Consider the following 17,396-nt stretch of genomic DNA (forward strand, 5'->3'; position numbering starts at 1 on the left):
CAGTGGCTCATGGTTGCTTAAGGCCTATGTCTGTGCTTGACCACAGAGGCAGAGCATCATTCAACCTGCCAGCTGCCATCTTGGGAGCTTTTCAAGGATGACAGACTCCACTTTCTCTGCAGCAAGACAGCTCATAACTTTTTTACAGTGTCTCCCTGTCCTCAGACTTGTATATGTTCTTCTGTAATAGATAACTATACACTATCATTGCAATCTACACTACAGCTCAAACGTTTGAAGTCAATTTTCACCTGGTTTATAACCATGTGATCTGTCCACACAGGAGTGATGGTTACTAAAAATGGGCCCATGTATAAGTGTGTAGACATTTCCTAATGCATCATGGGTGATTTAACATAAATGATTCATTAAACACACATCTGTGAAAACATTTCTGATAAACTTTGCCTAATTTTATGTTATATCAAATATAATTTTAAAATTAAAAAAAGAATGTTTGAATCTGACCACAAACTTTTGAGCAGTAGTGTGTGTTGTATGCATGTGTCTGTCTGTATCTGATCAGGATTTTGTCATCAGTTTCAACAAAACGCTCATTTTTTAGCTGTGTCTGTCATCAAAATTGAGTTGGAGTGTTTTAACTCTGATGGCAATCTCTCCCTAACAAGTCCACTTTATTGCGTGCTCATTTTCTCCTATTAGTGGCTCATACGTATATAATTAGGAAACATGCATTAAGTCAGTAGTCCTCAACCTTTTTTGCGCCACGGACCGGTTTATGCCCAAAAATATTTTCACGGACCGGCCTTTAAGGTGTCGCGGATAAATACAATAAAATAAAACTAGTACCGGTACCGAAAAAAAGAAGATTTATTCATAACACACTTGAAAAGACCCAGGGACACCGAGTTAACGATAAAAACGATAACAAAATAACGCTGAAAACCGATAAAAACCCTGAAAACCATACATTTCACACCTGAGCCTCAACTCTCGCGGCCCGGCACCAAACGAGTCACGGACCGGCACCGATCCGAGGCCCGGGGGTTGGGGACCGCTGCATTAAGTGCACTAATTTCTCACACTTATCAGTGGCTCATGGTTGCTTAAGGCCTATGTCTGTACTTGACCACAGAGGCAGAGCATCATTCAACCTGCCAGCTGCCTATCTTGGGAGCTTTTCAAGGATGACAGACTCCACTTTCTCTGCAGCAAGACAGCTCATAACTTTTTTACAGTGTCTCCCTGTCCTCAGACTTCTATATATTCTTCTGTAATAGATAACTATACACTATCATTGCAATCTACACTACAGCTCAAAGGTTTGAAGTCAATTTTCACCTGGTTTATAACCATGTGATCTGTCCACACAGGAGTGATGGTTACTAAAAATGGGCCCATGTATAAGTGTGTAGACATTTCCTAATGCATCATGGGTGATTTAACATAAATGATTCATTTAACACACATCTGTGAAAACATTTCTGATCATTTTCATGTAATATTATGTTAAAAGTAAATGTAAATTATTAATTAAAAAGACGACAGTTTGAATCTGACCACAAACTTTTGAGCAGTAGTGTGTGTTGTATGCATGTGTCTGTCTGTATCTGATCAGGATTTTGTCATCAGTGTCAACAAAACGCTCATTTTTTAGCTGTTTCTATCATCAAAATTGAGTTGGAGTGTTTTAACTCTGATGGCAATCTCTCCCTAACAAGTCCACTTTATTGCGTGCTCATTTTCTCCTATTAGTGGTTCATGGGAGTCTAACTAATGAACTGTATGCATGTTTCCTAATCTGTCACACTTATCAGTGGCTCATAGTTGCTTAAGGCCTATGTCTGTACTTGACCACAGAGGCAGAGCATCATTCAACCTGCCAGCTGCCTATCTTGGGAGCTTTTCAAGGATGACAGACTCCACTTTCTCTGCAGCAAGACAGCTCATAACTTTTTTACAGTGTCTCCCTGTCCTCATACTTCTATATATTCTTCTGTAATAGATAACTATACACTATCATTGCAATCTACACTACAGCTCAAAGGTTTGAAGTCAGTTTTCAGCTGGTTTATAACCATGTGATCTGTCCACACAGGAGTGATGGTTACTAAAAATGGGCCCATGTATAAGTGTGTAGACATTTCCTAATGCATCATGGGTGATTTAACATAAATGATTCATTTAACACACATCTGTGAAAACATTTCTGATCATTTTCATGTAATATTATGTTAAAAGTAAATGTAAATTATTAATTAAAAAGACGACAGTTTGAATCTGACCACAAACCTTTGAGCAGTAGTGTGTGTTGTATGCATGTGTCTGTCTGTATCTGATCAGGATTTTGTCATCAGTGTCAACAAAACGCTCATTTTTTAGCTGTTTCTGTCATCAAAAATTGAGTTGGAGTGTTTTAACTCTGATGGCAATCTCTCCCTAACAAGTCCACTTTATTGCGTGCTCATTTTCTCCTATTAGTGGTTCATAGGAGTCTAACTAATGAACTGTATGCATGTTTCCTAATCTGTCACACTTATCAGTGGCTCATGGTTGCTTAAGGCCTATGTCTGTACTTGACCACAGAGGCAGAGCATCATTCAACCTGCCAGCTGCCTATCTTGGGAGCTTTTCAAGGATGACAGACTCCACTTTCTCTGCAGCAAGACAGCTCATAACTTTTTTACAGTGTCTCCCTGTCCTCAGACTTCTATATATTCTTCTGTAATAGATAACTATACACTATCATTGCAATCAAGCTATACTACAGCTCAAACGTTTGAAGTCAATTTTCACCTGGTTTATAACCATGTGATCTGTCCACACAGCAGTGATGGTTACTAAAAATGGGCCCATGTATAAGTGTGTAGACATTTCCTAATGCATCATGGGTGATTTAACATAAATGATTCATTAAACACACATCTGTGAAAACATTTCTGATAAACTTTGCCTAATTTTATGTTATAGCAAATATAATTTTAAAATTAAAACAAGAATGTTTGAATCTGACCACAAACTTTTGAGCAGTAGTGTGTGTTGTATGCATGTGTCTGTCTGTATCTGATCAGGATTTTGTCATCAGTGTCAACAAAACGCTCATTTTTTAGCTGTTTCTATCATCAAAATTGAGTTGGAGTGTTTTAACTCTGGTGGCAATCTCTCCCTAACAAGTCCACTTTATTGCGTGCTCATTTTCTCCTTTTAGTGGCCCATACGTATATAATTAGGAAACATGCATTAAGTCAGTGGTCCTCAACCTTTTTTGCGCCACGGACCGGTTTATGCCCAAAAATATTTTCACGGACCGGCCTTTAAGGTGTCGCGGATAAATACAACAAAATAAAACTAGTACCGGTACCGGAAAAAAAGAAGATTTATTCATAACACACTTGAAAAGACCCAGGGACACCGAGTTAACGATAAAAACGATAACAAAATAACGCTGAAAACCGATAAAAACCCTGAAAACCATACATTTCACACCTGAGCCTCAACTCTCGCGGCCCGGCACCAAACGACTCACGGACCGGCACCTTTCCGAGGCCCGGGGGTTGGGGACCGCTGCATTAAGTGCACTAATTTCTCACACTTATCAGTGGCTCATGGTTGCTTAAGGCCTATGTCTGTACTTGACCACAGAGGCAGAGCATCATTCAACCTGCCAGCTGCCTATCTTGGGAGCTTTTCAAGGATGACAGACTCCACTTTCTCTGCAGCAAGACAGCTCATAACTTTTTTACAGTGTCTCCCTGTCCTCAGACTTCTATATATTCTTCTGTAATAGATAACTATACACTATCATTGCAATCTACACTACAGCTCAAAGGTTTGAAGTAAATTTTCACCTGGTTTATAACCATGTGATCTGTCCACACAGCAGTGATGGTTACTAAAAATGGGCCCATGTATAAGTGTGTAGACATTTCCTAATGCATCATGGGTGATTTAACATAAATGATTCATTAAACACACATCTGTGAAAACATTTCTGATAAACTTTGCCTAATTTTATGTTATAACAAATATAATTTTAAAATTAAGACAAGAATGTTTGAATCTGACCACAAACTTTTGAGCAGTAGTGTGTGTTGTATGCATGTGTCTGTCTGTATCTGATCAGGATTTTGTCATCAGTGTCAACAAAACGCTCATTTTTTTAGCTGGTTCTATCATCAAAATTGAGTTGGAGTGTTTTAACTCTGGTGGCAATCTCTCCCTAACAAGTCCACTTTATTGCGTGCTCATTTTCTCCTATTAGTGGCTCATACGTATATAATTAGGAAACATGCATTAAGTCAGTGGTCCTCAACCTTTTTTGCGCCACGGACCGGTTTATGCCCGACAATATTTTCATGGACCGGCCTTTAAGGTGTCGCGGATAAATACAACAAAATAAAACTAGTACCGGTACCGGAAAAAAAGAAGATTTATTTATGACACACTTGAAAAGACCCAGGGACACCGAGTTAACGATAAAAACGATAACAAAATAACTCTGAATACCGATAAAAACCCTGAAAACCATACATTTCACAACTGAGCCTCAACTCTCGCGGACCGGCACCTTTCCGAGGCCCGGGGGTTGGGGACCGCTGCATTAAGTGCACTAATTTCTCACACTTATCAGTGGCTCATGGTTGCTTAAGGCCTATGTCTGTACTTGACCACAGAGGCAGAGCATCATTCAACCTGCCAGCTGCCTATCTTGGGAGCTTTTCAAGGATGACAGACTCCACTTTCTCTGCAGCAAGACAGCTCATAACTTTTTTACAGTGTCTCCCTGTCCTCAGACTTCTATATATTCTTCTGTAATAGATAACTATACACTATCATTGCAATCTACACTACAGCTCAAAGGTTTGAAGTCAATTTTCACCTGGTTTATAACCATGTGATCTGTCCACACAGCAGTGATGGTTACTAAAAATGGGCCCATGTATAAGTGTGTAGACATTTCCTAATGCATCATGGGTGATTTAACATAAATGATTCATTAAACACACATCTGTGAAAACATTTCTGATCATTTTCATGTAATATTATGTTAAAAGTAAATGTAAATTATTAATTAAAAAGACGACAGTTTGAATCTGACCACAAACCTTTGAGCAGTAGTGTGTGTTGTATGCATGTGTCTGTCTGTATCTGATCAGGATTTTGTCATCAGTGTCAACAAAATGCTCATTTTTTAGCTGTTTCTGTCATCAAAATTGAGTTGGAGTGTTTTAACACTGATGGCAATCTCTCCCTAACAAGTCCACTTTATTGCGTGCTCATTTTCTCCTATTAGTGGTTCATAGGAGTCTAACTAATGAACTGTATACATGTTTCCTAATCTGTCACACTTATCAGTGGCTCATGGTTGCTTAAGGCCTATGTCTGTACTTGACCACAGAGGCAGAGCATCATTCAACCTGCCAGCTGCCTATCTTGGGAGCTTTTCAAGGATGACAGACTCCACTTTCTCTGCAGCAAGACAGCTCATAACTTTTTTACAGTGTCTCCCTGTCCTCAGACTTCTATATATTCTTCTGTAATAGATAACTATACACTATCATTGCAATCTACACTACAGCTCAAAGGTTTGAAGTCAATTTTCACCTGGTTTATAACCATGTGATCTGTCCACACAGCAGTGATGGTTACTAAAAATGGGCCCATGTATAAGTGTGTAGACATTTCCTAATGCATCATGGGTGATTTAACATAAATGATTCATTTAACACACATCTGTGAAAACATTTCTGATCATTTTCATGTAATATTATGTTAAAAGTAAATGTAAATTATTAATTAAAAAGACGACAGTTTGAATCTGACCACAAACTTTTGAGCAGTAGTGTGTGTTGTATGCATGTGTCTGTCTGTATCTGATCAGGATTTTGTCATCAGTGTCAACAAAACGCTCATTTTTTTAGCTGGTTCTATCATCAAAATTGAGTTGGAGTGTTTTAACTCTGGTGGCAATCTCTCCCTAACAAGTCCACTTTATTGCGTGCTCATTTTCTCCTATTAGTGGCTCATACGTATATAATTAGGAAACATGCATTAAGTCAGTGGTCCTCAACCTTTTTTGCGCCACGGACCGGTTTATGCCCGACAATATTTTCATGGACCGGCCTTTAAGGTGTCGCGGATAAATACAACAAAATAAAACTAGTACCGGTACCGGAAAAAAAGAAGATTTATTTATGACACACTTGAAAAGACCCAGGGACACCGAGTTAACGATAAAAACGATAACAAAATAACTCTGAATACCGATAAAAACCCTGAAAACCATACATTTCACAACTGAGCCTCAACTCTCGCGGACCGGCACCTTTCCGAGGTCCGGGGGTTGGGGACCGCTGCATTAAGTGCACTAATTTCTCACACTTATCAGTGGCTCATGGTTGCTTAAGACCTATGTCTGTACTTGACCACAGAGGCAGAGCATCATTCAACCTGCCAGCTGCCTATCTTGGGAGCTTTTCAAGGATGACAGACTCCACTTTCTCTGCAGCAAGACAGCTCATAACTTTTTTACAGTGTCTCCCTGTCCTCATACTTCTATATATTCTTCTGTAATAGATAACTATACACTATCATTGCAATCTACACTACAGCTCAAAGGTTTGAAGTCAATTTTCACCTGGTTTATAACCATGTGATCTGTCCACACAGCAGTGATGGCTACTAAAAATGGGCCCATGTATAAGTGTGTAGACATTTCCTAATGCATCATGGGTGATTTAACATAAATGATTCATTAAACACACATCTGTGAAAACATTTCTGATAAACTTTGCCTAATTTTATGTTATAGCAAATATAATTTAAAAATTAAAACAAGAATGTTTGAATCTGACCACAAACTTTTGAGCAGTAGTGTGTGTTGTATGCATGTGTCTGTCTGTATCTGATCAGGATTTTGTCATCAGTGTCAACAAAACGCTAATTTTTTAGCTGGTTCTATCATCAAAATTGAGTTGGAGTGTTTTAACTCTGGTGGCAATCTCTCCCTAACAAGTCCACTTTATTGCGTGCTCATTTTCTCCTATTAGTTGCTCATACGTATATAATTAGGAAACATGCATTAAGTCAGTGGTCCTCAACCTTTTTTGCGCCACGGACCGGTTTATGCCCGACAATATTTTCACGGACCGGCCTTTAAGGTGTCGCGGATAAATACAACAAAATAAAACTAGTACCGGTACCGAAAAAAAGAAGATTTATTTATGACACACTTGAACAGACCCAGGGACACCGAGTTAACGATAAAAACGATAACAAAATAACGCTGAATACCGATAAAAACCCTGAAAACCATACATTTCACACCTGAGCCTCAACTCTCGCGGCCCTGTACCAAACGACTCACGGACCGGCACCTTTCCGAGGCCCGGGGGTTGGGGACCGCTGCATTAAGTGCACTAATTTCTCACACTTATCAGTGGCTCATGGTTGCTTAAGGCCTATGTCTGTACTTGACCACAGAGGCAGAGCATCATTCAACCTGCCAGCTGCCTATCTTGGGAGCTTTTCAAGGATGACAGACTCCACTTTCTCTGCAGCAAGACAGCTCATAACTTTTTTACAGTGTCTCCCTGTCCTCAGACTTCTATATATTCTTCTGTAATAGATAACTATACACTATCATTGCAATCTACACTACAGCTCAAAGGTTTGAAGTCAATTTTCACCTGGTTTATAACCATGTGATCTGTCCACACAGCAGTGATGGTTACTAAAAATGGGCCCATGTATATGTGTGTAGACATTTCCTAATGCATCATGGGTGATTTAACATAAATGATTCATTAAACACACATCTGTGAAAACATTTCTGATCATTTTCATGTAATATTATGTTAAAAGTAAATGTAAATTATTAATTAAAAAGACGACAGTTTGAATCTGACCACAAACCTTTGAGCAGTAGTGTGTGTTGTATGCATGTGTCTGTCTGTATCTGATCAGGATTTTGTCATCAGTGTCAACAAAACGCTCATTTTTTAGCTGTTTCTGTCATCAAAATTGAGTTGGAGTGTTTTAACACTGATGGCAATCTCTCCCTAACAAGTCCACTTTATTGCGTGCTCATTTTCTCCTATTAGTGGCTCATAGGAGTCTAACTAATGAACTGTATGCATGTTTCCTAATCTGTCACACTTATCAGTGGCTCATGGTTGCTTAAGGCCTATGTCTGTACTTGACCACAGAGGCAGAGCATCATTCAACCTGCCAGCTGCCTATCTTGGGAGCTTTTCAAGGATGACAGACTCCACTTTCTCTGCAGCAAGACAGCTCATAACTTTTTTACAGTGTCTCCCTGTCCTCAGACTTCTATATATTCTTCTGTAATAGATAACTATACACTATCATTGCAATCAAGCTATACTACAGCTCAAAGGTTTGAAGTCAATTTTCACCTGGTTTATAACCATGTGATCGGTCCACACAGGAGTGATGGCTACTAAAAATGGGCCCATGTATAAGTGTGTAGACATTTCCTAATGCATCATGGGTGATTTAACATAAATGATTCATTAAACACACATCTGTGAAAACATTTCTGATAAACTTTGCCTAATTTTATGTTATAACAAATATAATTTTAAAATTAAGACAAGAATGTTTGAATCTGACCACAAACTTTTGAGCAGTAGTGTGTGTTGTATGCATGTGTCTGTCTGTATCTGATCAGGATTTTGTCATCAGTGTCAACAAAACGCTCATTTTTTTAGCTGGTTCTATCATCAAAATTGAGTTGGAGTGTTTTAACTCTGGTGGCAATCTCTCCCTAACAAGTCCACTTTATTGCGTGCTCATTTTCTCCTATTAGTGGCTCATACGTATATAATTAGGAAACATGCATTAAGTCAGTGGTCCTCAACCTTTTTTGCGCCACGGACCGGTTTATGCCCGACAATATTTTCATGGACCGGCCTTTAAGGTGTCGCGGATAAATACAACAAAATAAAACTAGTACCGGTACCGGAAAAAAAGAAGATTTATTTATGACACACTTGAAAAGACCCAGGGACACCGAGTTAACGATAAAAACGATAACAAAATAACGCTGAAAACCGATAAAAACCCTGAAAACCATGCATTTCACACCTGAGCCTCAACTCTCGCGGCCCGGTACCAAACGACTCACGGACCGGCACCTTTCCGAGGCCCGGGGGTTGGGGACCGCTGCATTAAGTGCACTAATTTCTCACACTTATCAGTGGCTCATGGTTGCTTAAGGCCTATGTCTGTACTTGACCACAGAGGCAGAGCATCATTCAACCTGCCAGCTGCCTATCTTGGGAGCTTTTCAAGGATGACAGACTCCACTTTCTCTGCAGCAAGACAGCTCATAACTTTTTTACAGTGTCTCCCTGTCCTCAGACTTCTATATATTCTTCTGTAATAGATAACTATACACTATCATTGCAATCTACACTACAGCTCAAAGGTTTGAAGTCAATTTTCACCTGGTTTATAACCATGTGATCTGTCCACACAGCAGTGATGGTTACTAAAAATGGGCCCATGTATATGTGTGTAGACATTTCCTAATGCATCATGGGTGATTTAACATAAATGATTCATTAAACACACATCTGTGAAAACATTTCTGATCATTTTCATGTAATATTATGTTAAAAGTAAATGTAAATTATTAATTAAAAAGACGACAGTTTGAATCTGACCACAAACCTTTGAGCAGTAGTGTGTGTTGTATGCATGTGTCTGTCTGTATCTGATCAGGATTTTGTCATCAGTGTCAACAAAATGCTCATTTTTTAGCTGTTTCTGTCATCAAAATTGAGTTGGAGTGTTTTAACACTGATGGCAATCTCTCCCTAACAAGTCCACTTTATTGCGTGCTCATTTTCTCCTATTAGTGGTTCATAGGAGTCTAACTAATGAACTGTATGCATGTTTCCTAATCTGTCACACTTATCAGTGGCTCATGGTTGCTTAAGGCCTATGTCTGTACTTGACCACAGAGGCAGAGCATCATTCAACCTGCCAGCTGCCTATCTTGGGAGCTTTTCAAGGATGACAGACTCCACTTTCTCTGCAGCAAGACAGCTCATAACTTTTTTACAGTGTCTCCCTGTCCTCAGACTTCTATATATTCTTCTGTAATAGATAACTATACACTATCATTGCAATCTACACTACAGCTCAAAGGTTTGAAGTCAATTTTCACCTGGTTTATAACCATGTGATCTGTCCACACAGCAGTGATGGTTACTAAAAATGGGCCCATGTATAAGTGTGTAGACATTTCCTAATGCATCATGGGTGATTTAACATAAATGATTCATTTAACACACATCTGTGAAAACATTTCTGATCATTTTCATGTAATATTATGTTAAAAGTAAATGTAAATTATTAATTAAAAAGACGACAGTTTGAATCTGACCACAAACCTTTGAGCAGTAGTGTGTGTTGTATGCATGTGTCTGTCTGTATCTGATCAGGATTTTGTCATCAGTGTCAACAAAACGCTCATTTTTTAGCTGTTTCTATCATCAAAATTGAGTTGGAGTGTTTTAACTCTGATGGCAATCTCTCCCTAACAAGTCCACTTTATTGCGTGCTCATTTTCTCCTATTAGTGGTTCATAGGAGTCTAACTAATGAACTGTATGCATGTTTCCTAATCTGTCACACTTATCAGTGGCTCATGGTTGCTTAAGGCCTATGTCTGTACTTGACCACAGAGGCAGAGCATCATTCAACCTGCCAGCTGCCTATCTTGGGAGCTTTTCAAGGATGACAGACTCCACTTTCTCTGCAGCAAGACAGCTCATAACTTTTTTACAGTGTCTCCCTGTCCTCATACTTCTATATGTTCTTCTGTAATAGATAACTATACACTATCATTGCAATCTACACTACAGCTCAAAGGTTTGAAGTCAGTTTTCACCTGGTTTATAACCATGTGATCTGTCCACACAGCAGTGATGGTTACTAAAAATGGGCCCATGTATAAGTGTGTAGACATTTCCTAATGCATCATGGGTGATTTAACATAAATGATTCATTAAACACACATCTGTGAAAACATTTCTGATAAACTTTGCATAATTTTATGTTATAGCAAATATAATTTTAAAATTAAAACAAGAATGTTTGAATCTGACCACAAACTTTTGAGCAGTAGTGTGTGTTGTATGCATGTGTCTGTCTGTATCTGATCAGGATTTTGTCATCAGTGTCAACAAAACGCTCATTTTTTAGCTGTTTCTGTCATCAAAATTGAGTTGGAGTGTATTAACTCTGATGGCAATCTCTCCCTAACAAGTCCACTTTATTGCGTGCTCATTTTCTCCTATTAGTGGCTCATACGTATATAATTAGGAAACATGCATTAAGTCAGCGGTCCTCAACCTTTTTTGCGCCACGGACCGGTTTATGCCCGACAATATTTTCACGGACCGGCCTTTAAGGTGTCGCGGATAAATACAACAAAATAAAACTAGTACCGGTACCGGAAAAAAAGAAGATTTATTTATGACACACTTGAAAAGACCCAGGGACACCGAGTTAACGATAAAAACGATAACAAAATAACGCTGAAAACCGATAAAAACCCTGAAAACCATGCATTTCACACCTGAGCCTCAACTCTCGCGGCCCGGTACCAAACGACTCACGGACCGGCACCGATCCGAGGCCCGGGGGTTGGGGACCGCTGCATTAAGTGCACTAATTTCTCACACTTATCAGTGGCTCATGGTTGCTTAAGGCCTATGTCTGTACTTGACCACAGAGGCAGAGCATCATTCAACCTGCCAGCTGCCTATCTTGGGAGCTTTTCAAGGATGACAGACTCCACTTTCTCTGCAGCAAGACAGCTCATAACTTTTTTACAGTGTCTCCCTGTCCTCAGACTTCTATATGTTCTTCTGTAATAGATAACTATACACTATCATTGCAATCTACACTACAGCTCAAAAGTTTGAAGTCAGTTTTCACCTGGTTTATAACCATGTGATCTGTCCACACAGCAGTGATGGTTACTAAAAATGGGCCCATGTATATGTGTGTAGACATTTCCTAATGCATCATGGGTGATTTAACATAAATGATTCATTAAACACACATCTGTGAAAACATTTCTGATCATTTTCATGTAATATTATGTTAAAAGTAAATGTAAATTATTAATTAAAAAGACGACAGTTTGAATCTGACCACAAACCTTTGAGCAGTAGTGTGTGTTGTATGCATGTGTCTGTCTGTATCTGATCAGGATTTTGTCATCAGTGTCAACAAAACGCTCATTTTTTAGCTGTTTCTATCATCAAAATTGAGTTGGAGTGTTTTAACACTGATGGCAATCTCTCCCTAACAAGTCCACTTTATTGCGTGCTCATTTTCTCCTATTAGTGGTTCATAGGAGTCTAACTAATGAACTGTATGCATGTTTCCTAATCTGTCACACTTATCAGTGGCTCATGGTTGCTTAAGGCCTATGTCTGTACTTGACCACAGAGGCAGAGCATCATTCAACCTGCCAGCTGCCATCTTGGGAGCTTTTCAAGGATGACAGACTCCACTTTCTCTGCAGCAAGACAGCTCATAACTTTTTTACAGTGTCTCCCTGTCCTCAGACTTGTATATGTTCTTCTGTAATAGATAACTATACACTATCATTGCAATCTACACTACAGCTCAAACGTTTGAAGTCAGTTTTCAGCTGGTTTATAACCATGTGATCTGTCCACACAGCAGTGATGGCTACTAAAAATGGGCCCATGTATAAGTGTGTAGACATTTCCTAATGCATCATGGGTGATTTAACATAAATGATTCATTAAACACACATCTGTGAAAACATTTCTGATAAACTTTGCCTAATTTTATGTTATAGCAAATATAATTTTAAAATTAAGACAAGAATGTTTGAATCTGACCACAAACTTTTGAGCAGTAGTGTGTGTTGTATGCATGTGTCTGTCTGTATCTGATCAGGATTTTGTCATCAGTGTCAACAAAACGCTCATTTTTTAGCTGTTTCTGTCATCAAAATTGCGTTGGAGTGTTTTAACTCTGATGGCAATCTCTCCCTAACAAGTCCACTTTATTGCGTGCTCATTTTCTCCTATTAGTGGTTCATAGGAGTCTAACTAATGAACTGTATGCATGTTTCCTAATCTGCCACACTTATCAGTGGCTCATGGTTGCTTAAGGCCTATGTCTGTACTTGACCACAGAGGCAGAGCATCATTCAACCTCAATTCAAATATTATTCCTTAAAACTTGCATAGATCACCAATTATGAATGACGATTGATTAAATATTAAGTGGTGTATGGATTGCAACAATAATAGCGAGTGTGTAGATTATATTACCTTTCCTCAGTTTATCACATTAAATCTCAGCTTACTAGTGACCCAGCATTTTTCTAAGTACAAAAGCGCTAAACAACATCATTTTTTCAAGTAATATAAAAATCATCTTTATATATTACCTTTTTAAACATCCCATTTTTCTTTCTAATGTCATTAAAACAATTTTGCACATTTGAATAACAGTAGTCAGACCTCCAGATCTTTTAAGCTTTCAGTTTTTTTCTCAGTGTCACACATGGATTAGTTTTCGTCTATTTCAATAAGAAAGTCAAATCTTCAAACCCTAAAGCAATCTTTGTTTCTTTCAATCATTCCAATATTTTTCATCTTCTGTTATATAATTGCAGTTAACCAGGGCTTAGCTACTCTGATCTACAGGAATTTTGGGGGTGTGGATACCCATTTTCTTTTTTTCATAGGTGCGGAGCCTTTTTCTACAAAATTACGAATAAACTGCATTTTTTAAAATTACCTTTAACATAAATGTAGACTGACAAGTAACTCAACCTTTAACACAGTGATCAGTAGAGAAGAAAGAAAATAACCCATTTCAAAATTTCTAGTTCAGATCAAAATTATTGTTCTGATTAAGGAAACAGTAAATCTGGCCACATTATTGTCCCGATCCTCCAATTTTCCCTTTCCAATGTGACTAAATAAAATGCAACTTTTTTTTAAATAAAAGCAGTTGCACACCCAGATATTTCTTACAGTAAAAATCCTCCAACAACCTTTCAAAAGAAATTTTTTTGTCTTTCCTCAATTTTGAGACCAACTGAACCCACAAACCTGAAGCTGCAGACCCCAAACTAACCAAATTTAATGTTTCCTTAATCAGCACAGTAATTTTTAAGTCTTTATGTGTTATGTTTACTCACAGTTTTGATGCTTGCTTCTTCGACTTGACTCACGATTAGCTCTGCACCATCGCTCTGCTGTTTTCTCTCTCCTCATGCTTCTCCTTCATGCGTCCTGTCCTCAAATATAATCCAACCTGCCTCCTTGTTTCCTCCTTGACTTGTATTCGCAAAATTTCCAGTTAAATTAAGAGTAATCCAGAAAAGTTTTCCTGCTTCAAAAGCTCTTCCAGTTGCCTGTCTTCTTGTCCTCCTTCAAATGTGCAGTTTATATATTTGTATTTATTTGACTTCATATTGCCATGACAACATAACACAGAGCATCATGGTAGATTAAAGCAGGTGGTTCTGTCCGCTACAGAAATGCTGATAAACTCAATTTATTTGAGTTGTCTTAACTTAGAAAAACTAAGTAAGATGGAAGTTTTTCTTCTCAGTGTGGAAGGATGAAAGATGTGTTTTGAAAATGCCACGTCACTACCGTCCTCCTCCCTAGCACGGATCAGTCCGCATGTTCATGGTGCCAGCATTTTTTATGGAATATGTTGAGCAAACCTAGAAAAGCGTCAGCTCAAGGGATTATTGTTGTCATTGCTGTGGATCTTTACCTGATACACTGACTTGGTGAGTAAATGTTTACTCTTATTCAAACTGATTTTGTGGCTTCTCTTAGTTTAGCACCAGGTTTATAATCGTGCTAGCTAGTTAGTGTTAGCCTAGCGTTGCTGCTGCGGGCTGGGCTCATGTTACTTAAAAATTAACACCACAGCCTTAAAAACCTTATATAAAAATATGTCTGTGAAATTTTCTGTTGATTGTTTGAAATAAAAAAGTGAGATAAGAGCCCAGACAAAATTCTTCGGGGGTGTGAAAACAATAAGCCAAGAGTTAGCTGTGCTTGCGGACTCTTATCAAGCCTTGACCTCCCGGTCAGCTGGGTAACAGAGCTCTCCGAAAACGTGGAAGCACTTTTGCAAATATGTGATATTTTGATAAATCAAGTAGATATTTGAGCATTACACAGCTACATTCTCCACTGAAAATATCTTAAAAGGTTATTTTGTGACCCAGAAAGGGTAATCTAGGGGAAAGGAGGATCGCATATGTCGGCCATGGTTGTCGGAGCCTGTGCGTACTTGTAAGCTCGCCAATGGCGGAGGAGCGCGGCTTATTGCTTTTTCTGGGTCACAAAATCAACTTTTAAGATATTTTCAGGCGAGAATGTAGCTGTCGAAAGTTCAAATATCTGCTCGATTTATCAAGACATCACATATTTGCAAAAATGCCCCGACGTTTTCCGAGATGTCCATTTTTTTCATGCTTTGTGGCACCTTGAACATCTGTGGCATCTATTAATGTCAAATCTAGCCTTTATTTAACAACATAAGCAAACTCTATGTTACAATGATTGCACAGCCATTAAGGATCAAATCGGTTTCTGAAAAATGTTCTGTTTTTTCTCCCTCTGCTTGCTTCTTACTGTCTTTGAGGCTCGGGACCAGCACTCCTGCTGTTGGACAGAAAGACATCAACTCAGTGGTAAGTATTTTGGTTTTCCAATATATTAGCAACTGTCAGTGACATTTATATTAATCAGGCTGAACTTTAATCATACTTTAGATCAGCCTGTTTTACTTATTGTTTTATTTGTTTTTTGGTTTGGGGAAGTTGTTTCTTTACTGATCTTTTCCTGTCTTCTGTTATTAGACTTGAGATATGACTGCACTAGGCTGTTGCTGGTGACTCCAGTTAATTCTACAAGACATGCTGTGTAAGTAAACAAACAACAACAGTTTGGTCTGCATTTCTTGAAAGATCACATCCCCCAAACTTAGTTTAGAGGGTCTACACTGAATATAGTGAAGTCTGCAAATTTTCTAACAGCAAAATTTGTTTTGTGCCCAAATCATTTTGCACATCATTAGAATGAAAGTTATTGGCCATGTTTGCATAGCCCTTTTTAAAATGATGCTTTCATGACATTATTGTGTGTCGGGTGGGGGTCAGGGCTATCCAGACTGACAATTGGGACATTGAATGTCACCTCTCCAGTGGGGAAGGAGCCTGAGATTGTCCAAATTGGAGTCTGTTTTATACCAAATGCAGAAAAAAATGTTTTAAGAAAGCAATTAAGTTCATGTTCCAAAAAATATGATTGTTTGCTTGCAGGACACCAGGAGAGATGAGTCCTCCGTCACAGATGGTGTGGTCAGTGAAGATGGTCGCCTGCAGGTTCAAGCTCACTGCATCTCCAACCCACATCCACTGCCACTGTACTTAAGGGAAGTTAAAGACTTTCTTCTGCACCTACATTTGGATCACCTCGATCCATGATAGTCATTCAGGCAGTAATGCCTGGACTGGAAACAAGCCATCCTTAAAACATTACAACATTCCAGCTCATGTGTTGGAATGCAAAACAAATGTGTTGTTTAAATTAGAGACTGCACTTGTGACAGAACAACAAATATTTTATTTTGATTATATAAGTAATGTAAGTACAAAACAAACTTGTGGTAGGCCTAAACTTATTTTCAGAATAACTACATCTGCGACTTTGTTTCATTGTAAGATTATAACAGTGATGGCAATATAATTGTTTGTTGTTCAGCAGAACAGTGTCCAGTATGTTGGCTGTTATACTTTGTTGTGTTTGAAAATAAAAGTTGGTCTGATTTTAACATCCTTACAAAAAGTGTTGTTAATTATTTTTAATCATATTCAGGTTACCACAAATTGTTTTTTCATTTAGTTGAACTTGAAATGTTTGTCAGTAAGTAAACAATTAGCACTGTACAGTCAGAAATATCAAGTTATTCTTAATACTGCAGACTTGCACTGTATAAGTTGTCCTAACAGGCATCTTAAGTAAGCTTTACTTAGTTTTTTTGAGGCAATGAGTTTCCTTAATTTTTTTGAGTTCTGGGAACTAACAAGGCTGTACAGTGTACTCAAAATGAGTAAGTTGCCCTAACTTGGTCAACTTACGTAAACTTGATCCAATTTTCTTGAGTTCTGGGAACAAATGAGCTTGTACAGAGTACTCAAAATAAATAAGTTGTCCTAATTTAGTCATTTTTAGCTAAGCTTTACTCAATTTTTTGAGGCAACGAGTTTCCTCAATTATTTTGAGTTCTAACTAATTAGATTTTACAGTGTGTAAGAGCAGGAATTTAACTACAAACCCTCATAGTTCCCGTCAGTATCATTCATTCTGCTCTGCCTCA

At 38.3% G+C, this 17,396-nt stretch overlaps 1 protein-coding gene and 1 long non-coding RNA gene across 2 annotated transcripts in view; one reads left to right on the forward strand and one right to left on the reverse strand.

Annotated features, from left to right (window-relative positions):
* Positions 1-14,396, reverse strand: part of LOC146571374 (interferon alpha-inducible protein 27-like protein 1) — a 31,289-nt gene extending 16,893 nt beyond the window's left edge. The window contains exon 1 of the mRNA XM_085281284.1: positions 14,191-14,396. The gene's annotated coding sequence lies outside the window, so the exon portion shown is untranslated. The remainder of the gene's footprint in view (positions 1-14,190) is intronic.
* Positions 14,397-14,533: 137 nt separating this feature from the next.
* Positions 14,534-16,844, forward strand: LOC146571375 (uncharacterized). Its single transcript, XR_014893235.1, has 4 exons — positions 14,534-14,793; positions 15,660-15,708; positions 15,877-15,940; positions 16,339-16,844. It is a non-coding gene; the product is annotated as an uncharacterized LOC146571375 (long non-coding RNA).
* Positions 16,845-17,396: the final 552 nt, after the last annotated feature.

Source organism: Mchenga conophoros, linkage group LG7, assembly GCF_057382185.1.
Source record: "Mchenga conophoros isolate Kocher_MC1m ecotype Shallow Benthic linkage group LG7, M_conophoros_male_GT1.1, whole genome shotgun sequence".
Classification (NCBI taxonomy): Eukaryota; Metazoa; Chordata; class Actinopteri; order Cichliformes; family Cichlidae; genus Mchenga; species Mchenga conophoros.